Below are 13,324 nucleotides of genomic sequence, written 5' to 3'. Positions count from 1 at the left end.
TGGTTCTTAAGAAACAGAATCTTAAAAATGGGTTTTTATGATTCATTTTCTACTCTGACTGCTTTCAAAGGCACTAAGGACTCTGATTCTTGTAATCAGAATGATACTGCCAATTCTTGGGGTGAGTTGGCAAAAGAGATAGTCAAAATATCACCATTCGATTCTTCTAATGCTTCACTTGTAAGAAGCCAATCTCTGGAGATAATGTTTTTGACACCTTTATGGAGTTTTGTGGAAATAAGAGGTATAGAGATGTGGGCTGTTTGTTGTTAGATATGCTGTATAGATTAATGAGTGAAAGGCATAGGTTTAAGGCTTCAAATGAGAAGCTTAAGCATCGTCTGACAGATGTAAACACTTCTGTGAGTGTTTGAAGGAAAATCTTATTTCCTGTAGCTGTAGACTTGAGATCCCCAAAAATCAGAGGCAGAATCTTATTGTTAGAGTAGCAACTTTACAACATAAACTGAAATCTCAATCTCGCATGGTGTCTGCCAGTAAAGTGAGGGCATTGATTGGAAAGGAATTTGACCCTGAAAAATGGGATGGTGACATATGAATTGATAATGATGTTGGTGGAGAGGTTGAAACCCCAGGTCATGCTGAGTGTTCTCTAGATAACCCTGGAATAACCCAGGGAAAAGTGCCCTGAGGAGTGGCCACTCAACCTCTACCTGAAGGGATTAGCCCTAGAGTGATTAATCTTTGCTTCACCAGATGAAATTGCAAATGAATACCCTGAAGCAAAAGGCTTGGAAGGTACTTCTAATTCCTTTAATGACCCACCCACCCACCCCTCATTTCTTCCAGACCTATAACTAGACTAAAGTCCCAACAGGCCCCAAAAGGTGAGGTACACAGTATCACCCATGAAGATGTATGTTATACTCCAAAAGAACTGTGTGAGTTTTCTAATGCACATAGACAGAAATCAGGGGAATATGTGTGGCAATGGATTTTAAGGGTGTGGGATAATGGTGGGAGAAATATAAAGCTGGATCAGGCTGAATTTATTGATATGGGCCTACTAAGCAGAGTTCTGCATTCAATGGTATAGCTCAAAGGGTTAGAAAATGCATTAACAGTTTGTTTGGATAGTTGGCTGAAACATGTATCAAAAGGTGGCCGACATTACCTGAGGTTGAAATGCCAGAACTGCCCTCGTATAATGTAGATAAGGGGATCCAGAGGCTTAGAGACACTGGAATGTTAGAGTGGATTTATCATGCAAAGCCTGCTCTTACACCCCAGGAATGTCTGCAGGATGCACCTTTTATCAGACTGTGAGAAATAAATTTGTGAGAATAGCGCCATTATCCCTGAAGAGCTCTGTAGTTGCACTTCTCTGTAGGTCAGATATTACTGTAGGAACTGCTGTTACTGAGCTGGAATCCTTAAACATGATGGGGATGATTGAATCCCAAGTTGGCAGAAGCCAGGTGGCAGCACTTAATCACCAAAGACAAGGTGGAGGTGGCTGTAATAATAGACAGAAGACTCAAAGCAGGAGTCAAAATAATCTGACTCACAGAGACTTGTGGCACTGGCTAGTAAATCATGGGGTACCTAGAAGCATAATAGATGGGTAGTCTGCTAGATTCTTGTTAGAGTTGTATAAACAAAAGAGTTCTAGGTCAAGTGAACAGAAGTCTAACTTGAATTACAAAGACAGAGTCACGGCCCCTTAATCAATTTCCAGACTTGAGACAGTTTACAAATCCAGAGCCCCTTGAATGAAGGGAAGGCCATGTCTCTTGGAAGAAGAACTGGCCCGAGGTGCTTTTGTATACTGACTCATAATGGTTTGGCTGGATGGTCAGGGACTTGGAGAGATCATAATTGGAAAATTGGTGACAAAGAGGTCTGGGGAAGAGGTTAATGGATAGACCTTTCTGGGTGGACTAAAAACATGAAGATATTTGTATCCCCTGTGAATGTGCACCAGAGGGTGACTTCAGCAGAGGAAGGTTTTAATAATCAAGTGGATAAGATGATCCGTTCTGTGGATACCAGTCAGCCTGCCCCAGCAACTCCTGTCATTGCCAAATGGGCTCATGAACAGAGTGGTCATGAGGGTAGGGATGGAGGTAATGCATGGGCTCAGCAACATGGACTTCCACTCACCAAGGCTGACCTGGCTACAGCCACTGCTGAGTGCCCAATCTGCCAGAAGCAGAGACCCACACTCAGCCCCTGATATGGCACCATTCCCCAAGGTGACCAGCTGGCTATATGGTGGCAGATTGATTACATTGGACCACTCCCTTAATGGAAGGGGCAGTGATTTGTTCTAACTGGAATAGATACATACTCTGGATATGGGTTTGCTTTCCCTGCACACAATGCTTCTGCCAAAACTACCATCCACGGACTTACAGAATGCCTTATCCATCTTCATGGTGTTCAACATGGCATTGCTTCTGAACAAGGAACACACTTCATGCAAGTGAAGTGCAGGAATGGGCACATGCTCACAGAATTCTCTGCTCTTACCATGTTCCCTATCATCCAGAGGCAACTGGATTGATAGAACGGTGGAATGGCCTTTTGAAAACTCAATTACAGAGCCAACTAGGTGGCAATACTTTGAAAGGCTGGAGTAATGTTCTCCAGGAAGCTGTGTATGCTCTGAATCAGCTTCCACTGTATGGTGCTATTTCTCCCATAGCCAGGATCCATGGATCCAGGAACCAAGAGGTGGAGATGGGAATGGCACCACTCACTATTACCCCTAGTGATCCACTAGGAAAATTTTTGTTTCCTGTCTCTGTGACCCTGAACTCTGCTGGTCTACAGGTTTTAGTTCCAAAAGGGGGTGGGGGTGCTTTCACCAGGAGAAACAGCAATGATTCCATTGAACTGGAATCTAAGACTTCCACCTGGTCACTTTGGGCTACTCATGTCCCTGGATCAACAAGCCAAGAAGGGGATTACATTTTTTTTTTACTGGCTGGGGTGATTGACCCTAACTACCAGGGGGAACTAGAACAGTAACTACACAAAGGAGGTAAAGAATAGTTTTCCTGGAATGTAGGAGGTCCCCTAGGGCATCTTTTAGTACTACCATGCCCTGTGATTAAAATCAATGGAAAATTGCAACAACCCAATCCAGGCAAGGCTACCAATGGCCCTGAAACTTCAGAAGTGAAGGGTTGGGTCAGGCAAAGGACCATGGCCAGCTGAAGTGCTTGCTGAGGGTAAAGGGAACAAGGAATGGGTAATGGAAAAAGGTAGTGATAAATATGAACTATGATCACGAGATCAGTTACAGAAATGAGGACTGTAATGATGTTTTGTTCATGTTATAGTATTTAGGTTGTAAGATATCAAGTCTAAGAATGACTATTACCCAAGGACTTGCACCCTATTCTGGGAAGATTTAATGTGTTTACGGTTGTATCCAGGACAGTTAAGTATTGATAGGCAAGGAAAAATGTGTCTTTTATCATTTTCTATTTAGAAATTAAGTACTTTAGAAAAAAGGTATGGTTTATGGTGATATTTATAGCTGCCAAGTTGACAAGGGGTGGACTGTTATGGTTAGGTTCATGTGTCCACTTGGCCATGTGGCGGTACTCGTCTGTCTGGTTGGGCAAGCTCTGGCCTGTCTGTTGCTATGAGGACATTTCATGGAATTAAATCATGATCATGTCAGCTGTATCCATAGCTGTTCTAGTTTGCTAGCTGCTGGAATGCAAAAGTAGAATGGCTTTGGAAAAGGGGAATTTAATAAGTTGCTAGTTTACATTTCTAAGGCTGAAAAAAATGTCCCAATTAAAACAAATCTACAGAAATGTCCAATCAAAGACATCCAGGGAAAGAAACCTTGATTCAAGAAGGCTGAATAAGTTCAGGGTTTCTCTATCAAGTGAAAGGGCACATGGTAAACACAGTCAGAGTTTCTCTCTCATCTGGAAAGGCACATGGTTAACACAGTCAGGGTTCCTCTCTCATCTGCAAGGGCACATGCCAGATGCAGTATCATCTGCTAGCTTCTTCTCCTGGCTTCCTGTTTCATGAAGCTCCCTGGGAGACATTTTCCTTCTTCATCTCCAAAGGTTGCTGGCTCTTGGGCTCTGCTTCTCGTGGATATGTCATTCTGCTCTGCTCTCTCTAAATCTCTTGTCTCCAAAATGTTTCCTCTTTTATAGGACTCCAGTAAACCAATCAAGACCCACACAAATGGGTGGAGACATGTTATCACCTAATCCAGTTTAGCAACCACACTTGACTAAATCACATCATCCAGGGAGATGATCCAATCACAGTTTCAAACATGCAATAGTGAACAGGGATTATTTTACTTTTATGAAATGGGATTTTGATTAAAACATGGCTTTCTAAGGGGCATACATCCTTTCAAACCAGCACATTCCACCCTCTAGCCCCTTAAAAAGACATGTTTTTTCCCATATGCAAAATACATTAATTTCATAACAATATCAGAAACCTTAAACCTTTCAGTAGCAATACAAATAAAGTACAAAATTAGAGACAGTATAAAATCTCATCAAGTCATTTACAGGCATGGTCTGTCCTAAGGCAAAATTTTCTGGATTTGCTCTGGATCTTTGAAACTCCTAACAAGTTATTTGCTGCCAACATACAAAGGAGGAACATTCTTAGGATACACATACATATTTCCATAGTGAGGAAGGAACACAGGGGCCACTGGACCCATACAGTTTTGAAAACCTGCAGGGTAAATCCCATTAGATTTCAAAGTCTGAGAGTCATTTATCCCCAGGGCTTTAGAAAGCAGCAGTCCCACCCTTTCCAAAGGCCTATGCAGAGGCCTGCCTCTCTCTGAATACAACTTTGGGGGACATTGGGGAGACCAACTTTCTCAGGTCTACCCTCTCCAAGCATTGGGGCTGTACCCAAGCTCTCTGCCATCTCCGGGGCACATGCTCAACCCCTCCATGAGGTGGCAGCCAGACTCTCCTCAAACCCCAAGGAATGTGCTTCACCCTCTCCAAGGCCTGAGGCGGCATGACTCTTCCACTGCAATGAGGTAGAAGGCCCATCCTCTGCTTTCGGGGCAAACTCACCCTCTCCACCAGCTTGGGTGGGTCCACTCTCCTGGCCTGAGGCTTCTTGACTTCAGACCTTACCCTCCATGGTTTTGCCTCTGAAGTTATTTTTCCCCCAACATGTTCCTTCTCTGAACCCCCCAGTCCAGACTGACAGCAGCTCTGTTTATACAGGTCCCACAGCTCTCTCACTGGCTTCATATGCAGTAGCATTGGATCATGCCCATCAAACATAAGGAGTTTCCACCAATCCTTCCTGCATAACTCCATGTCCAATCCTGGCTTTCTCTGAAATGGCTGAGTGGTTTCATATTTGGCCAAGTCCTTATGTGGGGCACTGTTCTCTGGGGTCTCCCTTCCAGGAAGCCCAGAATTCTCCAGAACATCAACTTCTGATTTCTTTGTACCTAAGAATTCAGTTCTCAGCTTGTCTCTTTCCTTTTGCATTTCACTATAAGCTGCGAGGAGAAACCAAGCTGCACTTTCCACATTTAATTTGGTGATCTCTTCTGCTAAATATCCAAGTTCATGGCTTTTAAAATCTGCCTTCCAGCCAAAGCCACTAGTCAATTTTGCCAGATTATCTGCCATTTTAAAACAAGGCTCATCTTCCTTCCAGTCTATAATAGCACATACCTCATTTCTGTCTAAGGTTTATCAGAAGTGTCTTTAGAGTCCACATTTCTACCAACAGTCTCTTCAAAGGGCTCTAGGCCTTCTCTATCAAGCTTCTCACAACTCTTCCAGAATATTCCCCTTATCCACTTAAAAAGTCATTCCAACATGTTTGGTATTTGCAAACTGCAGGAGCACACCCCACTCTCCGGTAACAAAATCTATTCTAGTTTGCTAGCTGCTGGAATGCAACATACCAGAAACAGAATGGCTTTTAAAAAGGGAAATGTAATAAGTTGCTAGTTTACATTTCTAAGGCTGAAAAAATGTCCCAATTAAAACAAATCTACAGAAATGTCCAATCAAAGGCATCCAAGGATAGATAACTTGGTTCAAGAAGGCCGAAGAAGTTCAGGGTTTCTCTCTCAAGTGAAAGGGCACATGGTTAACACAGTCAGGGTTCCTCTCTCATCTGCAAGGGCACATGCCAAATGCAGCATCATCTGCTATCTTCTTCTCCTGGCTTCCTGTTTTATGAAGCTCCCTGGGAGACATTTTCCTTCTTTATCTCCAAAGGTTGCTGGCTCTTGGACTCAGCTCCTCGTGGCTGTCATTCTGCTCTGCTCTCTCTGAATCTCTTGTCTTCAAAATGTTTCCTCTTTTATAGGACTCCAGTAAGCTAATCAAGACAACCCAAATGAGTGGAGACATGTCGTCACCTAATCCAGTTTAACAACCACTCTTGACTAAATCACATCATCCAGGGAGATGATCTAATCACAGTTACAAACATACAGTTTTGAACAGGGATTATTCTACTCTTATGAAATGGGATTTTGATTAAAACATGGCTTTTCTAGGGGGCATACATCCTTTCATAGCAGCACAACAGCTGATGCCATTTGTAATCAGCCAAGGGGAGTATCTTCTGCAATGAGTTATGTTTAATCTAATCAATGGAAGGCTTTTAAGGAGAATTCAGAGGAGACACTCTTCTTTTCCTGCTTCAACTGGCGAGCCTTTCCTGTGGAGTTCATCCATACCTGCCATCAGAAGCATCTGCTTCATGGCCTGCCCTATGGACTTTACATTCCCATGATTGCATGAGACACTTTTATAAATTTTATATTTGTGGATATTTTCTATTGATCCGTTTCTCTAGAGAACCCTAATTAACACAACTCCAAAATATTTGAAGGAAACATTGACAGAATTGAAGGGAGAAATAAAAAGTTCTACAATAGTGGTTGGAGGGCGGGCCGCGGTGGCTCAGCGGGCAAAGTGCTTGCCTGCCATGCCGGAGGACCTCGGTTCGATTCCCGGCCCCAGCCCATGTAAAAAACAAACAAACAAACAAAATACAATAAAACAAGAAAATGTTTAAAGATGTTTCCTTTCCTTCCTTCTATCCTTCCTTCCTTCTCTCTGTCTTTCCTTCCCTTCCTCCCTCTCTCTTTAAAAAAAAAAAAAAAAAAATAGTGGTTGGAGATATCAATATCCAACTTTCTATAATGGATGAAATATATAGGCAGACCAATGAGGAAATAGAGGACTTGACCAACACTACAACCAACTACTCTTAAATGATATAGAGAACACTAACCTCCACAAAAGCAAAATATACAGTTTTCTGAAGTGCAATGGAACACTCTCCAGAAGCCTATATATTGGCAACAAAACAAGGCTCAATGACATTCAAATAGTGGAAATCATACAAAATGTTTTCTTTGACCACAATGGAATGAAGTAAGAAATACAATGAGAGAACAAAAATTAAAGAATTCATAAATATGTGGAAAGAATATGTCTTTTTTGGGGGGTCAAAAAGTGGACTGTGGTGGGTTGAATTATGTCACCCAATAAAAACATGTTCTCAATTTTAATCTGCATTTCTGTGGGTGTAAACCCATTATAAATAGGACCTTTAAAAGATGCTATTTTCAGTTAAAAGTGTGAAAGAACTGAATCAGGGTGGGCTTTAGTTCATATTACTAGAGGCTTAATAAAGAGAAGAAATTAGAAACCAGCAGTCAGAAAAAGCCACAGGGAGGACACAGAAACAGAAGTCAATGGAAACTAAAAGAGTAGACATCAGAAGAGAAATCATCATGTGATGGGAAGCAGTGATGCAAACCAAGTGTGATGGCCATGTTGATGTGTCATCTTGGCCAAGTGATGGTGCCCAGTTGTCTGGTCAAGCAAAGACTGGCCTACCTGTTACTGTGAGGACATTTTGCGGACTTAAATCATCATACTTTAATAGCATCTATGGCTGATTACATCTGCAGTCAGCTAAGGGGAGTGTCTTCTGCAATGGTTGGCATTTAATCTAATCAGTTGAAGGCTTTAAAGGAGAAGTCAGAAGAGATACTCACTCTGTCCCCTTCAGCTAGCCAGCCTCTCCTGGGGAATTCATCAAAGACATTCCTTACAGTTGCCAGCTTCCCATCTGCCCTATAGAATTTGGACTCATGCATCCCCACAGTTGCATGAAACACTTTTATAAAATCTGATATTACAGATATCTCCTGTTGGTACTGTTTCCCTAGAGAACCCTGAGTAATACATCAAGGAAACCAAGCATAGTGGCAAGTTAGCAGCAGGACACTACAGATTTCAGGGGGAAATCATACTCTTGCTAATACTTTGAGTTTTCACTCCTAGCTTTCAAAACCGTATGCCACTACATTTCTATTATTAAGCCAACTCATTGCATGGTATTTTTCACAACCTGGCAAACTGAAAGAATATTATTCCAAAGTTCCTGTTGATCCACATTCTTTCCAATATTTCACATTGTCAAAGATTTAAAATTTTGTCCTTTAGGTGAGTGAGAAATGTACCTCATTCATTTTTGTGAATCCAAGTAAAAGATGCATCTATTCATACATTTGTTTAGCAGGCTTTTGTATCCTTTTATGTGAAGAGTATATTCAAGACATTTTCTTTATTTTTTCCTGTTAGGTTTTTGTTTTTGTACTGATCTGTTGGGAAAAAAGAGAGATGGAAGAAAAGAGAAAGGTACGTTTTTCCATGCATTCGTGAGATTTATGTAAATATATTTATGTGTGTATATCTATATATGAGTATATATAATAATAATCTTTTGAAAGTTGTCAGACATATACTTTCTTTAAATTTGTGGGTTTTGTTTCTTTTTAATGTTGTTTTTGGCTGAACTGAAGTGTGTAATTATTATTTTTTTAATTTGATGTTTATTTTATTTTATGTTGGTTTTTGTAACAGCTTTATTGAGATCTACTTCACATACACATAGAACTCATTTAAAGTGTACAATTTAATTAAATGCTTGTTTTAGTATATTCACCACTATATAATTGTAGAACATTTACATCACTTCAAAAAGAAAATCCTGAACCCATTCAAAGTCACACACCATCTCCTTCTACTCCCATATTTTGCCAATCATATATCTACTTTCTGCCTCTATTTTTGTCAGTTCTGGACAATTTCTATAAATAGAATCCTACAACATATGGCCTTTTGTGTCTGACTTCTTTCACTTAGAATAATGTTTCCTAAATTCATCCATGTTATAACTATATCAGAACTTCATTCATTTAACAGCTGAATAATATTACTTTGTATGGATATACCACATTTTAATTTGTGCATCTATTTTTTATTAAGATATAATTTACCCACTATTAAATTCACCCTTTTAAACTGTACAAATCACTAGTTTTTTCATATATTCACTGAGTTGTGAAGCCATCACCACAAATTCCAGAATATTTTTAACCCATTGTAAGGGAAAGATAAATTTGTAGAGCCTGTACTGTTCAACCGATGTTGCCATTATGTCACCTTGGTAAGAAAGAGTTGAAGTGTGCACTCTAGCTGGGAGGACTGGCTATCCTCCCAGAATGAGGTGTACTTTGTAAAGATATCTAGACCCCAGGGAGTTCCTTTTGGTCCCTAGCCAGTTCCCTGATGACCCTACTGGGCCCAGTTATGTAAGCTAATTGGAAGTTGGCCACTATTGTGCAAAGACATCATAAAAACTCAATGCAATCAGTTAGAGAGAGAGAGCAGAATCTTATGAGGAAGGACAAGCAGAGTGCAGAATCTTATGGGAAAGAGAGAGCATCTCATCAGAAACTAATCTGGGAAAAGAATGCTTTGCCATAGAGTTTTGCTAAGGAGACTCTGAATGCTGTCTCCAAGATTGCTGTGGATTTTTACTAATGAGATTTGAAATGCTGCTTCCGAGATTTCCCAGCACTTCTCTTCAGGTGTTGGTGCCATCTAATCTGTTGATGTAACTATGCCTTATTTTTGAAAGCTCTTTTAATTACTTTCCCATTAAAATCTGTTTTTACATCACTGAAGTCTGTGTTTGTGAATCCAAACCTATAAATTAAGTGCCCACAAATATCACCCTGCCTTATGTGTCACACCCATACCCATTAGCTGCCACCCTTATTCCTCCCTCCCCCAGCTCCTGGAAATCACTAATTCTGTCTCTATCAGTTGGCCTATTCTGGACATTTAGTATGAGTGGAATCATACAACATGTGGCCCATTGTGTCCCACTTCATTCACTTAGAATAAGGTTTTATAAGGTTCATCCATGTTATATGCAGTATCCTTTTTCTGGCTCAATAATATTCCATTCTTTGTATATACAGGCATACTTTGTTATATTGAACTTGAGTGATTGTAGTTCACAGGTACTGCATTTTTTATTTTTACAAGGAGATGGTTTGTGTCAATTGTGCTTCAAGCAAGTCTGTTAACAGCATTTTGCAATTTGCTCTCTTTGTGTTTCTGTGTTATGTTTTGGTAGTTCTTGTAATACATCAAATACTTAGATTATGATATATTTTATGGTGGTCTGTGATCTGTGATCTTTAATGTTACCATTGTTTCAGGGTGCCATGTACCAATCCCATATTAGACAATGAACTTAATTGATAAATGTCTTGTGTATTCTGACTGCTCCATTGACCAGCTATCCCCCCATTTCTCTCCCTCTCCTCAGGCCTCCTCTATTCCCTGAAACAAACAATATCAAAATTAGAATGACTAATAACCCTACAGTGACCTCTGAGGGATCCAGTGAAAAAAAAGAGTTGCACATTTCTCACTTTAAACTAAAAGCTAGGAAAGATTACACTTAGTAAAGAAGGCACATTGAAAGCCAAGATAGGATGAAAACCAGGCCCCTTGTGTCAAATGTTTAACCAAGTTATGAATGCAAAGTAGAAGTTTTTGAAGGAAGTTGAAAGTGCTACTCCAAAAAAAAGTACTACTCCAGTGGACACATGATGATAAAAATGTGAACTAGCCTTATTACTGATATGGATAAAATTTTAGTGCTCTGGATAGAAGATCAAATCAGCCATTATAGTCCCTTAAGCTGGAGGCTATTTCAGAGCAAGGCCCTAACTCTTCAATTCTATGAAGGCTGAGAGAGGTGAGGAAGCTTCAGAAGAAGAGCTTGAAACCAGCAGAGGTTGGTTCATGAAGTTTAAGGAAAGAATCCATCTTTACCACCTAAAAGAGCAAGGTGAAACAGCAAGTGCTGATGACAGCAGGAGATCTAACTAAGATAATTGATGAAGGTAGCTCCACTAAACCACAGACTTCAGTGTAGATGAAACAGCTTTATATTGGAAGAAGAGTCCGTCTTGGTCTTTCATAGCTAGAGAGGATATGTCAATGCCTGGCTTCAAAGCTTCAAAGGAGAAATTGACTCTCTTGTTAGGGGCTATGCAGTTGGTAATTTTAAGTTGAAGCCAGTGCTCAACCTAGAGAATTATACTAAATTACATATATTATAAATTATACTAAATCTACCCTACCAAGCTCTATAAGGTGGAAGAACAAAGATATGACAGCATAACCGTTTAAAAATATGCTCTACTGAATATTTTAAGCCCACTGTTGAGATCAAACACTCAAAAAAAAAAGAGAGAGATTCCTTTCAAAATATGACAACTCGTTGGCACTGCACCTGTTAACCCAAGATCTCTGATGGAGATGTACAATTGATTAAGGTTTTCATGCTTGCTCACACAACATCCATTCTGTAGCCTATGTGCCAAGGAGTCATTTCAACTTTCAAGTCTCATCCTTTCAGAAATACACTGTGTAAGGCTATAGCAGGTAGTGATTTTTCTGATGGCTCTGGGAAAAGTCAGTTGAAAACCTCTGGAAAAGATCCACCATTCTAGATGCCATTAAGAAAATTTGTGACTTTGGGGAGGAGGTCAAAATATCAACATTGGGCGGGCCGCGGTGGCTCAGCGGGCAAAGTGCTTGCCTGCCATGCCGGAGGACCTCGGTTCGATTCCCGGCCCCAGCCCATGTAAAAAACAAACAAACAAACAAAATACAATAAAACAAGAAAATGTTTAAAGATGTTTCCCTTTCTTCCTTCCTTCCTTCCTTCTCTCTGTCTTTCCTTCCCTTCCTCCCTCTTAAAAAAAAAAAAAAAAAAAAAAAAAAAAAAAATATCAACATTAACAAAAGTTTGAAAGACGCTGATTCCAATTTTCATGGATGACTTTGTTCAAGACTTCAACGTAGAAAGTTAATTGCAGATGTGGTGGGAATAGTAAGTGTACTAAAATTAGTGGAGAAGTAGACCCTGAAGATGTGACAGAATTATTGTAGCCTCATAATAAAGTTTTAATGGATGAGAAATTACTTCTTATGGAGGAGCAAAGAAAGCTGTTTTTTTTGATATGGAAACTACTCCTTGTGCAAATGCTGTAAAAATTGTTGAAATGACAATAACAATTTAGAATGTTACATAAACTTAGTTGAAAAAGCAACTTCAAGGTTTGAGAGGACTTACTCCAATTTTGAAAGAAATTCTATGGTGTGTAAAATGCTATCAATATTTGTCATACTCAGACCTGTAATGTAGGTGAAAGTGGGGCGGCAAAAGAATGAGAAGAAACACAAGTAAAGTAAGAGTGGTGACAGGGGTCAATGACTGAAGCCGTCAAAGACCCTGTCTTCTTTTTCCACTCAGCTTTTATTCATGAATCATAACAGAAAGTGCATTCATGTTTATTTTTTATTGTTCTTGACACAATGTATTTTTCTTGCTTAAGGTTTAATCTTGAGTTTACACTTATGCAGAAAGAATGGTAACCCAGTGCATTCACTGTTCTCTCTTAGTTTCTCAGAACAGGCATTTTGGCAGTTTGCCACCATGTGGCAGAACACAGTGTGCTGTGTTCAGTTGTTTTTCATCCTGGTTGAGTGCAGCCATGTATGCTCCTTAGACCGAAGTCACCTTAAATATGTATCAGATATTACAGAGAGATAGCATTTTGTATTTACAGTATATGTAAAAGTGAAATGTATGACAACAACAGCCACTGTGGAGGATGGTTTGGCAGTTCCTCAAGAAGTTAAGTATAGAGTTGCCTTGTGACCTGGCAATCCCACTACTAAGGGTATACCCAGAAGGTCTGAAAGTAAGAACATGAAGAGACAATTGCACACTGATGTTCATAGTGGTTACAATTGCCAAAAGATGGAAGCAACCCATGTGTCCAACAATAGGTGAGTAGATAAATGAAATGTGGTATATACATATGATGGAACATTATTCAGCAGTAAGAAGGAAAGAAGCAGCATGCAACAGTATGATAAACTTTGAGGGTATTATATTAAGTGAAGTAAGTTAAATGCAA

General features: G+C 39.9%; 1 long non-coding RNA gene across 1 annotated transcript in view; it reads left to right on the top strand.

The window, feature by feature from the left end:
- Positions 1-11,894, top strand: part of LOC143666873 (uncharacterized) — a 49,260-nt gene extending 37,366 nt beyond the window's left edge. The window contains exons 2-3 of the long non-coding RNA XR_013167762.1: positions 8,613-8,669; positions 10,654-11,894. This is a non-coding gene — a long non-coding RNA (uncharacterized LOC143666873). The remainder of the gene's footprint in view (positions 1-8,612; positions 8,670-10,653) is intronic.
- Positions 11,895-13,324: the final 1,430 nt, after the last annotated feature.

Source organism: Tamandua tetradactyla, chromosome 2, assembly GCF_023851605.1.
Source record: "Tamandua tetradactyla isolate mTamTet1 chromosome 2, mTamTet1.pri, whole genome shotgun sequence".
NCBI classification, from domain to species: domain Eukaryota; kingdom Metazoa; phylum Chordata; class Mammalia; order Pilosa; family Myrmecophagidae; genus Tamandua; species Tamandua tetradactyla.
The sequence above is the reverse complement of the archived record's forward strand: the minus strand, read 5'-3'. Positions and strand labels throughout refer to the sequence as shown.